The following is a 6661-nucleotide window of genomic DNA, read 5'->3' as shown; positions in this document are numbered from 1 at the left end:
GATCACCTTGTGGTTACCTGCCTATTAGGAGGTGCTGTAGAAAAATCACTTTAAAAAAATAGGACTTTGGGAGAGTGGGGCAGGATCAAATGAAGGGGACCAGCAGTGTTCATAATGGTGCTGAAATTTAATTTCAGTGCTGACCTTTCATTTGACATTTTAGATAATGCTATGGATGTGCTCAGCTATTTGTTCTTAACATATTTTCCATCTTTTGGGGGCACTAATCTACTTAAATTCAAAGTCAACAAAAGAATAGAGTAAATTTTTTGGCTTTAAAAATCACCCTTTTGAAAAAAGAGTTCATTCACAATAGCAACAAACTATGCAATGTGCATGAATTCACTTAAATGTTCACAACTATGAAAGAATGCAAAACTATGAAGGGGCAAAAAATTAGAAAGATCATGTTCTGAGATGGGAACAGTTCTAATTATTATATAATTAATATATAGGCACTAATTATTCCACATTAATATATGCAGTTTAAAATTCTATTAAAAATCTTAATGAGTTACATTTTTTAGAACTTGACAACAGAATTCAAAAGTCTTCCTAAAAGAATAAATTGATCATATTGAAAAATGCTAGCTGGGCGCGGTGGCTCACGCCGGTAATCCCAGCACTTTGGGAGGCCGAGGCAGGTGGATCACCTGAGGTCAGGAGTTCAAGACCAGCCTGACCAACATGGAGAAACCCCATCTCTACTAAAAATACAAAATTAGTCGGGTAGTGGCGCATGCCTGTAATCCCAGCTACTCAGGAGGCTGAGGCAGGAGAATCGCTTGAACCCGGGAGGTGGAGGTTGCGGTGAGCCAAGATCGTGCCATTACACTCCGGCCTGGGCAAAAAGAATGAAACTCTGTCTCAAAAAAAAAGAAAAAGAAAAAAGAAAAAAGCTTAAAAGCTTGAAAACACTAAAAACTGATGAAGCCGTGGAGTAATAGAAACCCTGCTTATAGGAAGGTAAATGTACAAGCACTTTGGAGAACAACTGGACAATACCTACTATGAAGTTGAAGACGTATACATCTGACAGCCCAGCGAGTTACTCAAGAGATCTTTCTACATGTTTATGGTGATAGGGATGGGAATGTTTTACAGCAAAAGAAACCATACATAAAACCTTATATACAAGGCTATAGGCAAATAATTTAAATGATACATTCCAGTCATACAATGGAATATTATAAAGCAGTGAAAATGAAGGAACTGGAGCTACCTATATAAATTGCACAAACATTGAACAACAACAAAAAAATAGGAAACAGAAATATTTTCATTTACTTATAAGAAGTTTTTAAAAATGCTAAAGAAGTATATATATTGTTTAGAAATACATATATAGTCAGAGTATAAATAAACTTGAGAATGATAAATGTCAAGGATAGTGACATGATAGTAAGAAGCTCTTTTTTACTAGGGGAAGTAATTTGGGAAGTGTACACAAAGACATCAAACTGTACTGCTAATGCTAAAATGCCTTAAGCTGGTTGGTAGGTATATGGGTGTTTGTATTAGTCCATTCTCACACTGCTATAAGGAAATACCTGAGACTGGGTAATTTATAACGAAAAGAGGTTTAATTGGCTCATAGTTCCACAGGCTATACGGGAAACATGACGCTGGCATCTGCTCAGCTTCTGGGGAGGCCTCAGGAAACTCACAGTCATGGCAGAAGGCAAACGGGGAGTGAGATGTCTCACATGGCGAGAGGTGGAGAGTGAGTGGGGGGAGGGGCTACACACTTTTTAAACAACCAGAGCTCATGAGAACTCCATCACTATTGTGAGGACAATACAAAAGGGGATGGTGCTTAATCATTCAGGAGAAACCACCCCCATGATCCAATTACCTCCCACCAGGCCCCACCTCCAACACTGGGAATCACAATTCGACATGAGATTTGGTGGGGACACGGATCCAAACCATATCAGGGTTTATTATTCAATATACCTTTTCATATGGTGGAAAATCTTCACAACATGGTGAAAAATGTTAAAGGGTAAATATATGAGACTAGCACAATTTCTATTTAAACAAAACAAACCAATCATGAGGACCTCATCATACCATACCAGATATGATAGTGTCTTTTAAAAATTGAATCAGTGCATACTGTTGGCTGAGGAATGGAATTCCGACTAACAGAAAAAATAGGAAATCTTCAATCTGATTCATATCATCTATAAATTTTGGTATGCAATTAAATGGAGGAAACAATAAAAAGGGATGGAATTTTTGCTAAGTAGTGTTGGGACAACTGGATAGCTATTTGCAAAACACATAGGGAAAAAAACAGTACTTTATCACCACATAACAAAATACATTTCAACTGGATTAAAGAAATTTACATGCCAAATTCGTAACAGTATAAAAAAACTTTGAGAATATTTATATAATCTTGAGCGTGTTAAATTTTAAAAACTTGACACCAAATCCAGAAATAAAAAAAGATAAAGGTGGATTGATTTGACCATGTACAAATTTATTTTTTTGTATCTAAACGCTACAAAAGTAGTAAAAACAGATAATAAAAAGTATAATTTGCAGCATATGTATAAAGAGTTGTCAAGAATGAAAAACCCCAAATATCAAATATACGAATTTTATGGTGAAGGCTATAACTCAAAAAGGAAGAAATCACATGAATAATATACATTATAAAATTTTAAAAATCAGTAATTAAGGACAAATTAAACCACAACTTTCACGTAGCAAATTAGCAAATAATAAAACATAATCATAATATCCAGTGTTGAAGAAAATCACCTCCCATTCATTGCAGAAGGAATATTAAATTGGTCTTACGATTTTCACAAGCTTTGTCAGTATCCATCAAAAACCTTTAAAATATGCCTCCTCTTTGACCTAAAAATTATACTTCTATAAATTTGTCCTAAGAAAATTAAAAATATAAGCAAATATTTAGATATTATCATGCTCATCAAGTTCTGTTTTTAAAATTGAAACATTGGAAGCCATCTAAAGGTACAAAAGCATAGAGAATAAATTAAATATGGAATATTTATAAAATATGATGTTATTTCTCTATTACAAAGTACATTATCTCTGAAAGGTGGAATTAAGATGTTTATTTTTCTTAATTTTATGTAAATAAATAAAATAATTTGCTAAAATAAAGTTTTCTACAATTTTGAAAAGACAAAAAGCCTTACACTTAATTTTTAAGTCCCTGTTTTTATTGTCAAACTCTAAAGCAATTCTGAAGCTAAAAGCAAATATTCATGAACTGCTTTAAGAGCCATAGAAGAATTTTCTATAGAGATTATTATGTTACAGTACAACTAATATATGTTGGCTAGATTTCATGGAGCAGTGACCACCATTACCATTTCATAAGAAACATGTGAAATATAGTATATTGAGTTTATTGCATGTTTAATGCCTCAAAATAAGACTCACAGTGTCTGTGTGCTACTATTATTAGTTTTACATAATTAACAAGGAAAATAGCCCTATAGAGAAAAAGGTATTTTCACCAATTTTCAGGAAGAAAATTGGTGCATTAATGATGTTATAAGTTATGTGAGTAAATTAAGATTATACACCTGAGGTTGTAGGCTATGAAAGATGGACCCTACCCCAATGCATCTGAGATAAGGAGAGATTGTGGGGCCATCAGAAAGGCTTCCTGGAGGTCATTCCCCTTGGTAGGAGTGGTTGGGAAGCATTTTATTCTGCCCTGCCCCTCCCTCTAGCAAGCAGACTTTCTTAATTATGATTGATGTAGGTGTTATTTATGTGAACTTTTGCTCTCTGAGCACACAACACAGCTGGTAGGCTGAGAGAGTATTCTGGGCGGTAGGAAGAATTACCTTTGGGATTAAAAACCGGATTTTTTTCCTTGTTCATGCTACTGAATATTACTGTTGATAAGGGTTACTATAAAGTTTGATAGTGAACTCAGCCCTGCTGACAAGAGTTTTCTCAGCAATTAAGTAAGGATTAACCTTCCCGAAGTAACTATTTTATCAAGTCACCCTTTTGTTAAGGAATTTTTCATGATATCCATTACTTTATGATCTGAAAATCAGATTCCTAGATCTGGCACCCTTGGCCCTCCATTTCCTGACTATCCCACTTTCTGACCACATTTTCCACTATTTCCTATACACCACTGCCCAGGCACATGGGACCATCTACTTCCTTTAAAATGTAGGTCCAGTGTTTTCCTCCTCAATATCATCACTCACGCTGTTTCTCCTTGAGAATACCTTCTGCACCATCTTTGCGTGTACTACTTTTACCTCAATCCTGAGCTCCTACACAAAATATTTTTAATTTCCCAATTTGGAGATCATCTCTCTTCCTCACCAAGAACCAAATGAAGGTTTGATCTTTAACTATATGATGAAGCTTACCTTTTTTTAACCTATATTATAGATATCATGTATTAATACTTATTGTTAGTGATTACAGTAAGCTTTTCAATGGAAGGACCTGTGTTTATTTTTGTTTTGCAAAGCATTTAACCCAGTGCTTTGGAATATAAATATTTGTTGAGTGAGTGAATGAATGAAATGCCTGACTACAATCCTAGCCACCAAATCTTTGAGTTCATCTACTAATGCTTGTTCCCTGGGCTATACAAGCCAGAGGTAAGAGCTGGTGGTCCTGTTAACATATAGGCATTTGCTTTTGGTTCTTGCCTTCATCATGGCTGTGAGGCTTTAGAATCTCACAGTAAGTTCAGGGGGTCACTGGGTACCATGTCAGTGGGCTTCATGAACAAATCCTGGCTGCTGTTATGTCAGTAGCTGCCATCTGTTCCTCTCAAGCTCCACCTTCCTTTGGTGACTTCTGTGTTGCTGATTAAAGCCACTTGGAAGATCTCACTAATGCTCACTCCTCCTATGGGTCTCCTCTACTGATCTCGTCATTGGGGGGCTGGCTCCACAGGTAAGCTGTACTTGCTACTTGTTCCTGGGAAGTCAGGGAAGAGGGGAAGGAGGCACCAGATTGCCGCTTTTCGCCTCATCAGCTATGGGATCCTGCCTTTTGGCTGCTTTCATTGATCCTTTTATTCTCTATGGATGTTTGTTATGAGATCTTTGTGTTCACAATGAGGAGTCCTAAAAATAAAAAAGATGTCAATGTCATCCATTTAAGTAATCTGTACAGCATTTTAGAAGCAACTAAAATATTATGTGACAAGCATTTTCATTAAAAAAACATCCAATGTGAGAGGCTTACTATAAACTACGCAAAGTGTTGTGGTCTTCTAACGGGTGCAGACATGGCATCCTCATAATCACTCTCCTTTGCAGTTTGAGCCTATTGTTTTTTGTCCTTCCTGCACTGGATTGGAGCCACCTTTGTCACCTCTGAAAACTTTGACTTTAGGGCAGCCCCGAGGCTGACTGAAGTGAATATGGAACACGTCCCTCCAGTGTCTGGATTGAGCAAGTGAAATATCTCTCTGGGGGTAGAGGAGTGCCTGCCTGCAGGGACAGGGTAGGATGGGGGACACGGGAAGAGTATCCACGTCTGCAGCCAGGCCAGCACAACAAGGCCTCATTTCTCCTCCACTGCAAAAAGACTGGATACCTCACTGTTTTGTATTTCATTTCCTTTGAGCTGCTGCCCTCTCTCCTCCTCTGCCAAGTGTATGAGTTTGGCAGGGAGGCTGGCAAGCATTTCACAAGACGGTAAAGGTTAAGGGACGGTGGAGGTTGTTTAGTGCAGAATTGTAAATATTTGTGAAAAGGTTTGTAGAGCTGCTTCTTTTGATACCTCTAATCCACTGAGACAGAAATAACTTCAAAGCCATGCCTAGTCTGACTTGGTCCTCAACCAAAGGAAAAAGTCAGCTACTGCTAAAATATGTTTTCACTCACAGCCAGGCAGCCTGCCTTAGCAGGCGTCCTGAAGGATGAATCATAACGTAATTGTCTTTGGGCACTTGCACATCTGCTTAGGAGCGTCAACAAGGCAGGAGCTGAGCTGCATGAATAAATGTGAAGGAGCCTTTAGTTTACACCGTTCCATGCTGTCGACAGCGGAACGAGAAGTCCGTTCAGAAGGATGGGCTGAGCCAGCTCGCCTGCCCACAGAGAAGGAAGGCTTCCCAGCGTGCTACTTGGAATGTAGGGAGAACAACATTTCTTTACAATTTGGGGCTTCTCCAGGGATTTCAGAGTAAGGATTTCCAAATTATCTCATGAGACCTGAGTATCTGAGTTCTTAGGTGGAAAACAGGAGAGGGAATTGGAAGTTATTGCATAATTGCAGGTGGGTGTTAAGAATTTTGGTAGTTTAAAAAAATACTATAAACTTCTGTGAACAATTACTGTTGAATCCAATTCCTTTATTTTCTTCCATTTCCAAAGTATACTCTTATTTTTATCTCATAGAATTTCATTTATTCCCCAAAGCAATAAAGAACAGACAAGAGTGAATAGTATTCTGGGTGTCATCTATAGGGAGAAAATTGATTACATAAACTTGATTTAACAGTTGAAGAGGCTTTAGAGCTTTGCAAGGTCTCTGGACTGAGGTTGGCTTATTTCTCAGTCAATGCTTTGTGGCTTTGAGGTTGAGATTTGAGGCCTGACCACAGTCTCCCCACTACTTTTAACTAGAAGATTGTAGTATGCATTTTCATACAAGAGCTGACTCTACTGCTTAAAGTGAAAAT

This window comes from Piliocolobus tephrosceles, chromosome 6 (assembly GCF_002776525.5).
Source record: "Piliocolobus tephrosceles isolate RC106 chromosome 6, ASM277652v3, whole genome shotgun sequence".
NCBI classification, from domain to species: domain Eukaryota; kingdom Metazoa; phylum Chordata; class Mammalia; order Primates; family Cercopithecidae; genus Piliocolobus; species Piliocolobus tephrosceles.
Note: the sequence above shows the minus strand (reverse complement) of the source record.